The sequence below is a fragment of the Bidens hawaiensis genome, unplaced genomic scaffold (assembly GCF_021521415.1).
Source record: "Bidens hawaiensis isolate Kalapana, Puna unplaced genomic scaffold, B.hawaiensis_p1.1 tig00013428_1, whole genome shotgun sequence".
Lineage (NCBI taxonomy): Eukaryota > Viridiplantae > Streptophyta > Magnoliopsida > Asterales > Asteraceae > Bidens > Bidens hawaiensis.
Genome location: NW_027492139.1, coordinates 284367 through 296740, shown reverse-complemented (window position 1 = coordinate 296740; position 12374 = coordinate 284367). Strand labels below are relative to the sequence as shown.

General features: G+C 35.5%; 1 protein-coding gene and 1 pseudogene across 2 annotated transcripts in view; one reads left to right on the top strand and one right to left on the bottom strand.

Annotated features, from left to right (window-relative positions):
• Positions 1-12374, bottom strand: part of LOC143544131 (sister chromatid cohesion 1 protein 4-like) — a 240928-nt gene that overhangs the window by 42070 nt on the left and 186484 nt on the right. The gene's annotated exons all lie outside the window — the stretch shown is intronic.
• On the top strand, positions 1733-3748 carry LOC143544115 (uncharacterized; annotated as a pseudogene). Its single transcript, XR_013137194.1, has 6 exons — positions 1733-2049; positions 2648-2782; positions 2919-3006; positions 3165-3259; positions 3355-3522; positions 3583-3748. The product of XR_013137194.1 is annotated as an uncharacterized LOC143544115 (transcript).

Genomic DNA, 12374 nt, shown 5'->3' with positions numbered 1-12374 from the left:
GTATGACACTACTAGATCTATAACTCAATAACCTCCAAACCCAATAATATCATTGACCGACGATGTTAATCGAAAGCGATCTGTGTGATCGTGGTTTGGGGAAACAGAGTCTCTGAATTTGGAAGGCATTGTGACATTAACTCTCCTCTGTCTCTGTCTCTTTGATTTGGAATTGAAATTGGAGATGATGAGATTGTTGAAGTGGATGGGTCTTCGTCTTCGGGTTATGATTCGTCGTTGGATGTAGGGGACACCGATGACTGATCCAGCTGTGACTTGGTGGATTGCTTTGACCAGGAGGTTGAGGCCGAGGCAACGAGAAGGTGAAGATGGGAATGAAGATGATGAGGATGAGAGGTTGGAATGGATAGTGATGATGGATGAGCTAGATGGTGAACTGGGCGATGATGATGAAGATGAAGATGAAGGTGTTTGTGTTTGCATGGTTGAGGTTTGTGAATCTGAAACTTGGGTTGAAGAGAGAATTGGGAGAGATGAAATCTCTGTGGATTGGTGGTGAATCGAGGGAGACTGGTTTGGTTTGGGTGTCCACTGATGACATTTCTAAGTATTATATACCAGGTAAGAGGGTACGTGGGACTTTAGCTAACATATCCTTTTAAGTCTTTAGTATTACGTTCTAGTTTAAAGTCTCATCATTTTCTTGTTAAGGTCCTGTTATCACGTTGCCATTTCCTTGTTGATTGTCATGGCCTTAATGCCCCAATGCAACGTTAAAGCACCATTATCATGTCACATCACTTTTATCGTTCTTGTTGAAGTCTCACAACTAGCAGTCTAAAAGATAACCTATTAATTGAATTATTGGGAGGCCATCACCTAAATCTAAACAAAACGCCACATTGTTAACTACTTCCACAATTTATTTATATCTAATCTAATCAAATTACTTTTTTAATATTTAAATAATAGAATAAAACTTTAAACTAAGTAAAGCTTAAAAATTATCTTAAAAGATAACATGCATAACCAAAAATAGAAACATACATAAATAAGAAATTAAATATACAAGGGAGTTGATGACGTTTTTTTTAATTTCTTTAAGTAACCTCAAGTGCGTTGTCAGTCTATTAAAATTCATTTGTGAACAGCTGTAATCCGGAAATATTATTTTTCATATAATAATCTTTTTTGTATAATCAAACAATGTTTAGAGTAATAGTGATTATTGGCTGATGGAGAGTTTAAGAGCATAAGCAATACATATAATCATCATCCAAAATCTGGGGACCTAAAATCAATGTTAAGTTTATGCATCATCTCTTTTAACCAAACATGTAATATCTCATACTTGAGGATCCAATCCAAAACAACAACATATCACACAAACCTTTCAGTGTAATTTACTCAAATAAAAAAGACTACACTTTTAAAGTAAACCGAATTGTTTTATAATAGACATTAACAAACTAACAATATAACTTAAATGACGCCGAAGCCAAATTCTAAAGTCAGCATGGACCCAGTTAAGACAACATAGTCTGACCAGAACGTGACAACGGGACTCTCCAGGTTCAAGAGTGCAGTGGCCCGCCTAACACACAAAAAATGGTCGTTTAAAAAAAGAAAAAAAAATCTGTAAGAAAGGTTAAAGTGTAAGGACGGTAGGTGTAACATTTCAACGATCATGAACAAAGCCTGAGTGACAGTAAGACCGGAAACACCATTACATTACGATTTACGAGATCTAAACAAACTCCAAACTCCGTAAGAATGCGAAGAGCTGCTTCTATTATCGCCTCTTCCTCTGTTCTATCTCGATCCTTTCTGGCATCCACCGAACAACACGCCGCATCCTTTCACGTCAATTTATCTTCTCGGAGATGGTTTTCAGCATCCGTACGATCCAAATTCTCCGGAGGATACTCCAGTGCTGTTAGGTTTTCTCTATCGCTAGGTGCTCTAGCCGCCAGTACCGTCGCTGTGTCACGATTGCTTATGCTAAGGAGCTTGTTAAGCAGGATATTGTACCCAAGGATGTCGTGCTTTACCAGTACGAAGCTTGTCCGTTCTGTAACAAGGTTAAAGGTATGTTATTGGAGTTCGTGTTTGTAGTGATTAGATTAGGGTAAACAAACTGTTTTAGCTTTCAGTTTGTTATATAGCATTATGAATTGAAACTTTAATTCGTTCCAATTGCTTCGTGATGCTGAAATTAGACGTTGTAAACCAGCTCGGCTTGTGAGTAGTTTTTCAAGCTCAAGCTCAAGCTCGGCTCGGTTTCCACTCATTTATTATTTAGTTAACTAATTTACTTATAGTTATACTTAGATTTTGATTTATTTTAATTATATTTTTAATGTAACATAATTTATATTATATACCTATGTTTTCATAATATTTTTATATAGACTAATAAGTATTATAATTTATGTATTAACTAAAGCTATATAAATAATAGGTTCGTTTATGTTCGCGAGCCAGCCCAAGCTCGAGAAGTGATGCTTGGGCTCATTTATTAGACAAGCTTATTTTTAGGGTCGAGCTCATTTAAGATCAGTTCGATTCAAGCTATAAACGAGCTGATCTCGAGTAGCTCACGAGCGGCTTGATTAGTGACAATCGAGTTTGTTTCAAATAAGGCTTGGATGCGCAGAGTTAATTGGTTTTTGTGTTGCTTTCTCAGCATTTCTGGATTACTATGATATACCCTACAAAGTTGTGGAGGTGAATCCGTTTGGTAAGAAAGAAATCAAATGGTCTGAGTATAAGAAGGTGCCTATATTGATGGTGGATGGGGAGCCGTTGGTTGATTCGTCAGGTACTTTCTTTATATATGAATTGACTTTGAATAAGTTATGTTGATAATTGTCGTCAATGATCAGTTAGATAACATTTTACACATTTAGTTGGTTAATTGATTTATCCGTTGAAGACACAATGAGTCTTTCTTGCAGCTATTATTGATCAAATGGGGAAGAAGATTATTCCTGTGAAAGCTTCATCGGTTGTCTCTAATGATGATGAAGAGACCAAGTGGCGCAGGTTATATCTAGTTTCTTATCTAGTGGCTACCCAATTATTTGTTTTTCATACTGTTAATATTACATGATCCAGTAAAGATATTGCTATTTATCATTGAACCATTCACTATTTAGAGGGGTGAGGTGTTCATGGTGCTAAAGTATAATATGATAATGTAGGTGGGTTGATGATCATTTGGTGCATATGCTGTCACCAAACATCTATCGGAACACTGCTGAGGCTTTGGAGTCCTTTGACTATATTGCTAACAATGGTATGTGTACACGTCTATGCATATAATGCATCTTATAATCATTGGATGTGTTGTTATAATAAAATGTGTAATAAGTTCTGCTTCTGTACTTGTAGGTAACTTTAGTCGCTATGAGAAGTATTCAGTGAGATATGCCGGGGCTGCTGCTATGTATCTTGTGTCGAAGAAACTGAAGAAAAAATATAATATTACTGATGAACGAGCAGCCTTGTATGACGCTGCAGAAACATGGGTTGATGCACTTGATGGCAGAGACTTTTTAGGTATGGTCATTTATGATTTTGTTTTTGTAGTCAACGTTGTGCTAATTATTAATTCATCAGGTGGTTCCAAGCCTAATTTGGCTGATCTGGCTGTTTTTGGGGTGTTGAGACCTATTCAGCAGTTAAAGTCGGGCAGAGATATGGTGGAGCACACCAGAATTGGTGAGTGGTTCTCTAGAATGGAGAGTGTAGTTGGAGAATCTTCAAGAATAAAGGCATGAAATCCTTGTTAGTCATTGCATAGAATTAAAAAATTAAAGCTAAACAACGGGCAAGAACTCGACCTATACATTCATAACCGGCAATGCAGTTGCTTTGATTCTGAAGATCATAAGTCATAACACTTGTGCAGGCATACAATAATATAGATCATGAAGACGATCTACATTGGGGATGGATGCAAATTGCAGTAAAACATTCTGGATTTCAACTTTTATCATTCAAGGAATGGATTCACTACACCTGCAATGGTGGTTTTGTTAATTTCTTATTCTTTAGACCTGATTTGGTTTGTTGTAAGTCTTGAGTGAAACTAGATTTTTTATTCATACAAGGCGTTCACTGTAAGCCGTTTCGGTATGTAACTTGTGTGCACAATCCTCTTTTAAAATCAATCAGACCTTTGCTTCGACAATCACCATTGTTACTCATATGACTGCTGATAATAAAGTTTGAATTATATAGATACCGGGGAAGGACATAATACCAACTTAGTACTGCGGAATAGGGATGTTCAAAACGGTTTGGGACTAGGAACCGGAACCGGTTCCTAACCGGTTCCTATATTCAAAACCCCCTTTTAAACCGGTTCCAGGCTCGAACCGGTTAGGGAACCGAACCGGTTATCCCACCCTCGGACCCCTAACCTATCTAACCGGTTCTTACCGGTTCCTACACTGTAACCGGTTCCAACCGGTTACAGTGTAAAATTTTTTTTTTTTTTTTCGTTTTTCGATTTGGATTCTAAACTACGATTCGTATTTGTATAGCATGAAAAATAAACAAAACAATTAACATAAAATTCATTTTATTTACTTTAAGAAGTTCAAAAAAAAAAGGTTACATGTTTTAAAATCTTCAAAAACAAACTAACAAAACATTAAACTTATAAATATAAAGTTGTGACATATTATTTCTAGAAAAGCCTTTTTGTTCGTCGTAATTATTGAGCGGCGACTTCTTCCTCGGAATTACTTGTAGAAATGCCTTCTTGTTCGTCGTGCACTCGAACATCAAGTGGTGTTTCATCTTCGAGAGTGGTTACGTGTTGAATACGATCGATTGAGTCCAAGTGATCCTTTAAGCAAATGCACATCTCCACCGACTCCGAATTTAGTCTTGTTCTTCTCACCGATATTACCCTGCCACTAAGAGAAAAAGCGGATTCCGAAGCTACCGTAGAAGCTTGGACGGTTAGTAAATCACGGGCCATGGTGGCAAGAATCGGAAACTCGGTTTCCTTTACCTTCCACCAAGCCAAAACATCAAAAGTGCCATATTCCTCTTCGGATAAACCGGTAGAGTAATCATTTGCACTATACCTTCCTAGTTCGCTTGAAGGGGTGTTACCCCTTTGTTTTTTAGCCGTTACGTTGCGAACGGTGTTCATAGGGCTAATCATGGGATCTCGTACTCTAGTAGCACTTGAACTTGATGAAGACCCCCCCGGCATAGGCATGTGTATGTTTGACCCATATTTATTTAAATAAAAGTCATACATAAATTTAAAATTCAAGTTAAAATAATTTTTTGCCTCTGTTGAAAAGTTTGGGTCAAAAAAATGCGTCTTATGAGTGAGAAAAGAGATTGATAAAGAACCAGATATGTTAGATTAAATAAAATGTAAAGATACTTCAAAAAAATGCGATATGTAGTTATATTATAGAGATGGAAATAGAAAAGTTGATTAGAATACTCTTACAAAACATTTTAGAGAGTGTGAAATGTGAAAGTCATTTCGTCAACCAATAAATGAAACAGTTTACCCCTTTCACATAGGGATGGTAAGAAAGCCCGAGCCCCAAACCCGAAACTAGAGGTGCACAAAAAATCCGAACCCGGAACCGAACTTGAAAAAAACCAGAAACCGGTTTTTTATACCTGGGTTTTTCATACCACCCGTACCCGAACCGGATTCGATTTGTACCCGGTAATACCCGAAAACCGGAAACGATTCCATAACCAGGACCGGTTTTTTCCTATACCGAAGCCGGGTTTTTCAAAAACCCGATCTATACCCGAAAAATACCTAAAAATACCCCTAAAAAGTGCAACCCCTTAAAAAATCCAATCTATACCCGAAAATACCTTAAAAAAACCCAAAAATAGGGTTTTCAATACCCGAAAATAAGGTATTCAAATACGCGGTTTTAGAATACCCGATTCTATACCCCACTAGAAATCGATACATAGGGTATGGTTTTTAGAGGCAATACCCGGACCCGAACCCGACCAGGGTATTGTCAATACCCGATTTTCCAATACCCAGTCATACCCGAATTTGGTTCCATACCCGGAATCGGGTATTTGAAAAACCTGATTTGTGCACCTCTACTCGAAACAAATGGGACGAGTATACCTGAAACCCGATGGATATGGGCCAGGTGTGATATTAGGATTTGAAAATTTTCGCGGGTGTGGGATTAGATGATAGGATTAGATGATACTCGAATCGATTACATGAAAACGCATAACCGTTTACCCGAAAAAATCTTTGTACTATGTAGATTGTGAAGTGTATATATATATTATATAAATTTATAAAAAAATTTATATTATTTATTTGTTGTAACGCTTATATATGAAGTGTAATATATTATAAATTGTAATAATTGTTATATGAATAAAAAAACAAAAGAATTACAATGATAAAAGAAATGTATATGAAAATTACAACATGTACACCCGATACCCAACAGGTAATTGCCTGGGTATGGGATACGGTTTTACAGACGAGCATGTGCATGGTATTACCGATGCCCAACCTGTTGCCATCCCTACTTTCAGATGGTCCAATTTTGTCACACCCCGACCAAAGGCGGCGGAACATGCCGGGGTGTAACGATTGCCCATAAGCGCATGACACTATTTAAAGCGACAATATTTAACAAACTCATTTCATTTCACAACATCGAAAATGTCACATAACCAAATATTCATAAGTCAAATACAACAAAATATAGCAAAATATAGCAAATCAAATATTGTTCATTTTTGCTAATATCCTAACGATATTTGTGTCATTTTCTTCACCGAACTCCATAATCAACCTAGATGCAAACCTGTAACATTTCATAAAATAAAGTTGTCAACACAAAGGTTGGTGAGCAATTCATAAGTTTGAACAATAGATATATAGTATGAAAAGCCACAAAACTAGTATACAACACCATAAATTATAGCTACAAACTTGGATAAATTGACAATCGCTAATAGAATTACGTTAGCGCCACCTAGCTACAAGGGATTGCCAAGTAGTCTAGGATTTAATAGAATATCGTTAATTGCATTACGTTAACGACACCTTGCTACAAGGGGATGCCAAGTAGTCTAGGATTTATAGATTCCACCAACCGAAAGCGATAAACACATAGGCATATAAGCATAGAACACCAAATCGAGCAATTATTCAAATAAAGTATATAACAACGTTTGTGGTTTAAGACTCAAGTTTAAAGCATTTGATTTGAATAAGTATGAAATGTCACCCCAAAACAAAAGATAGAAAACGGGGTATGAAGTTACTCACGTTCAAGTATAAAACTTGATCGGTAAAAGATGAATAACCGGATGGATGAAGTTTAACGAGCAAGACCTAAATGACAATAAAATCTTGGATTTAGAATGGTTGTCTTGAAGATCTTTAAATAAAATAATTGTTGCAAAAAGTAAACAATTAAAGTTCAAGATTTAAAATGTAACTATTTAAGAATTTATAATAACAATCCTTTAAAAATGTAAGTTTGCTCGAAACCGGGTTAAAGTATCTAACCTTAATATTTACTTAACCAATGTTAAGTAATAAGGTGGGAAAAATGCTAAAATGCAAGTTCCTTTGGGACAAAGATACTAAAACGGGTTTTTAACGAGTGTTCGGGTTGTCGATTCGGGTCTTGACAAATGATCAAACCCAAAGTCAACTTTCCAACATATTAATTGTTATGAGATAACTCATTAAAATATACTAACACTTAACCAAGTATGTAGATCTATTGTTTAGAACTAACAACGCACGTTAAGCGAGTGTTCGGTTTGTCGGTCCAAACTATGTGATGAGATCAAGTTGGATCCAACAATTCCAAGTACTTAAGAAAATAATTAAAATTAGTTTGTAAATTATTTTTAAAGAAATATACAAGTCTTGATAGCTAAAAACACACTTGTGTATCTTAAGCAGTAAAAGTCGGTATAGTTCGGTTTGGTTCGGTCACCATCTCACAAATAGTTCATAGATGGTTTCTACATGCCCAAATATCATAGAACTTGTATATTGGTTTATAAATGAAGAAAACTTAAATTTTACAACTAAAAAGTTAACTACAAGTCTTTTAAGCAAAAGTTTCGGTTTAGTTCGGTTTCCATCTCCCAACGAGTTCATAGATGGATTCTATATGCTTAATATCAAAGAACTTGTAAAAATGATTTTTGAAACTCAAATCTAGCAATAAACATGTTTAAACAACTATTTTAACAAAACTAGTAAACAAAAGTTCGTTTTCCGGTTTGGACTAGTTTCGGTTAAACCGAGGTTTGTCTTATACAAACCCACACCATGGAACTTGTAAATAAGATGAACAAACTAAAAAGGGTTAGAAGTTAGTCATAAATGATATGTATAATAAGTTATGTGTGTGTAAATATATATCAAGAACACGAAGTCCTCCATGAGGCCTTGCCTTATGACATTCGAAACCTAACCAACCAGAGTCGGTGAAGTAACAAATAAAGGAAACAAGGGGTGTGTATTATATATATGTTGTACCACCATATTCAAGTGTTAGTAATATTAGATGAACAAGTTAAAATGAAAGACTATAGTTAGTTGACCTTAAGAAATCAAAATAACAAAATGTTGAAGATGAATACTTGGATTTGAGAGAGATTTGGAGAAGATGAACAACCAAAATGGTGTATGGAGCCTTGCTTTTATAATGGTAAGAGTATGGTTCATACAAATAGGGTAAAGTTGCATGTGATGGTTGAAATGGTCAAACAAGTTTTTGGTAAATGGCAATAATGGTCCCCAAAGTTTGGTTTAAGTCATTTTTAAAGAGTTTTAAGGACCAAAAAGAATGTTTTCAAGACCCAACAAGTGTAAAACAATATTGCAACATAAAATCCATCATTTTGATTATATCATAAGCTTTGGTTTACAAAATGGGTCGGTTTACATGATAAACGAATACAAAAACGAATACAAACGAGACCCGAAATTGACGAATGTCACAAATTTCAGTCATCTCATACCAAATAGCCTTAAGGTTGTGTGTTGTGGAGAGACTTTAAAACCTTAGTTAAAATGTCACATCGCTTTTATGCAGACAGCGGGGCGACTTTACAATCCTCCACTATTTATGTTGTGTTCTCGGTTCACTTAATAAAAGAAAAGAAAAGCTTTCATTTCTCTCATTCATGTTATTCAATTTATTTTCCATTCTTTTACATCCTATTTTTTTCAAATTGAAAAGAAATCATTCACTCTAAAACTTTCTACTTTCTCTTTATTTATCTTTTCTTATTTTCCCTTAACACTCTGTTACCGAGTTTATATAAGGATGGAACACTCTGTTCTCGATTTGATTTAAGGAGAAAAAAGAAATGAAAGAAAAATATTTGTTTTCGTTTGTTATCTATTTTATCATTCATTTTTTTTCTTCTCATTTCTTTCCAATTTGGGAAGAAAACATTTCCTTTCAACTTACGTTTTATTTCTTATTGTTTTCTTTTCCTCATTTAATGAAATTTAGGAACACAACTTTATCTAATTTCTTTTTTTTTCTTTCCTAAAAAAACCTCTTTAACACAATAATTTTTTTTACAGAATTACAAATGTCCTTTAAAAAAAGTCAAATTACGATCCGTGTCCTTTTTTTAATTTCTTTGCAGGCGGTGTCCTTTAAACATTTTTTTTCTACACGTTATGTCATTTACACTAATTGGGTTAGAAAAACTCAGTTAAATACCCTCACGTGAGGCGCATGTGAGGGCATTTTTGTTTTTTCGCCTGTACTTGCAAATTTATAACACCTCCCACCACTTACAAAACCCTAAAATCCACCACCAACCCCACCTCCAGTTTCCGGCCACCTGAACCACCACCTCCGTTTCCGGCCACGAGAACCACCACCTCAATCTAGCATTTTCCTCTTTCTTGATACCCTAAGACTTCAATCTCTCAACAACAAAAAAATCCCAGTCTTCAATCTCTCCAAAGTCCAAACAGATCTAGATTTAAAATTACATATTTGGATTTGAACCCCAGACTTCAGTCTCTAAAAAAATCCCCTTTGTAGCTTTTTATGAAAAATGGTAGAAGATGCGGTGGTAAGGGTTGATGGTGACAATGGTCCTGAGGGTACAATCAACAACAACAGCAGTAATTTGGTACAGTGGTGGTGGGGTTAGGCAAGGTTGGTGGTGGTTGTGGTTTGATTTTAGTCGTGGAGGAAGATAGTGAAAGGAGAGAGTGCAATTAGGGTTTAGGGTTTGTGAGAACCCAGTTCCGGCCGGCGAAGGAGGAGGTGGTTTCCGGCGGTGGTGGTGGCGGCCGTGAAGTGATGGTGGAGAGAGTGCAGTTAGGGTTTAGGGTTTGTGAGATGGTGTTGTGTTTGATTGCGTTTTCGGACATGGTTTCGGATAAGAAGAAAGGGTGGAGTGGTGATTCGTTTGATCGGTATAAGGAGTAATTTGGGAGTGGTGATGATTGGTAATTTGGGAGTGATGATGATTGGTGGTTGGTCGGAACGGAGAGGTGAGTCGGCTCACAGAGGTGAGTGGAACTCGTCAAGTTGGGAGTCGGCGTCAGAGATGGAGCGGTAGCTGGTGGCGGAGCTGTGGTAGCGGTGGTGATGGTGTTTGAGGAAATCCATGGCCGGAGTGGTTGTAGTATGTTGATGGTGTGGTGATGGTAGTGGCATAGAGAGAGAAAGAAGAGAAAAAAGAGGGGAATGTGTAATAAATTTGCAGGTACAGACGAAAAGATAAAAATGCCCTCACATGCGCCTCACGTGAGGGTATTTAACTGAGTTTTTCTAATCCAGTTAGCGTAAATGACATAACGTATAGGAAAAAAATGTTTAAAGAACACCGTCTGCAAAGAAACTAAAAAAAGGATACGAACGGTAATTTGGCCTTTTTCAAAAGAACAAAATTTGTAATTTTGTCTAATTTTTTAAATGAAACTTTTTTATGTTTCCTATCATTTCTTTTAAAAAAAATAAAAATTGGGGAACACAAAATAATAATATGTTATTGTCTAACTTTAATCTAAATTGAAGGTAATGTTCAAATTAGGGCTTAAAACCATAGTTTGAGTTTACTCCCTCCTAGAGATGGCCCTAGTAATTATCTCCTATGCAAATATTTAGGGTTTGAAAAGATATCATTATCGGACGTTTTAGATCGCATTTTGAAAAGTTGTTTATAGGTGAGCGAGTTTAATGCTTTCAAGTCGCTTTTAGATTACATTTAATTTTTTTTAACATAATGCATAGATAAAATATATACTAAATATTTAAGATGTTAATTTTAAAAGTATTAACTTATATAACTTCTATGCTATTTTTATTATTATTTTTATAATAATGTACTTAATTTGTATAAACAATTTACTAACAAAGTTAATAGTGTTGGACTGTTAGGACAGAAAAGAACTGTTTTTAAAAGAAAAATGATAGCTTGTTAAACGCATTTATTAATTTTTTAGTCTTATCGGAGAGGACGTTATAGGTTAAAGTTAATTTTAGAAAAATAAATATGATGTATAGATTGTACCCCTTTTAAGAAGATAATTAAGATATGTTTATATATATAAAAATTTAAATTAAGTAGCATTAGATGGTACGACAGAGCGCAAGAAAACATTAAAATTTGAATTAGACATGTTAACAAGAGGTGTCTTTCTCATGGTACATAAATGACAAATAGTGCCATGAATTCATGACTTGTTATTGCAGTTGGGGTGAGTATCTTAAGTTTAGCATGACTCATATTCCATTTGAAAAGTTGTTGATTTCAATGGTAGTTCAAAACTCATTCAGGTAGTTCAAAACTCATTCAAATCATGAAACCACCATTTATATTAAACAAGTTTCATATAATGAGCTTAGCATCCCAACCAGGGCTTATCGCGGTGAGCTTTCAGACGGTAAGTTCCCTTATAACAGGATATGGTTAACTTAAGTTACCCAACACTATTTGTGATTACGATTATATGGAGCCATCTTTTACCATTAGGTTAAATCGAGTAGCTATGTTTTTATTCATTGGTCATTCAAAAAAGGCCATAACTAATTAATTGTGGGTGGCTCATGGCTGGTTTGAATACTATGATCAGCCACCACAATTTACATATATCATTTAAAACAGAGATCCACAATAGCTATAAGCCTATAAGTAGCTCACTACTTTTTAAGTATGAACATCTTTACTCCCTCAACTCTATCTCCTTGTTAACAACCACCGAACCTAAAAAACACAAACAACCAAATTTGATAAATATGTTCTTCTCATGTTCACTCTTGAAGTGCTTGTATAGTTTTAACACTAAGTCCTTGCTAGTTGCTACTAACTAGACGCTATTTTTTGTCGTCACTCGGTAATAATATATGATGGCTTTCAGCCGTGTGTCGGCA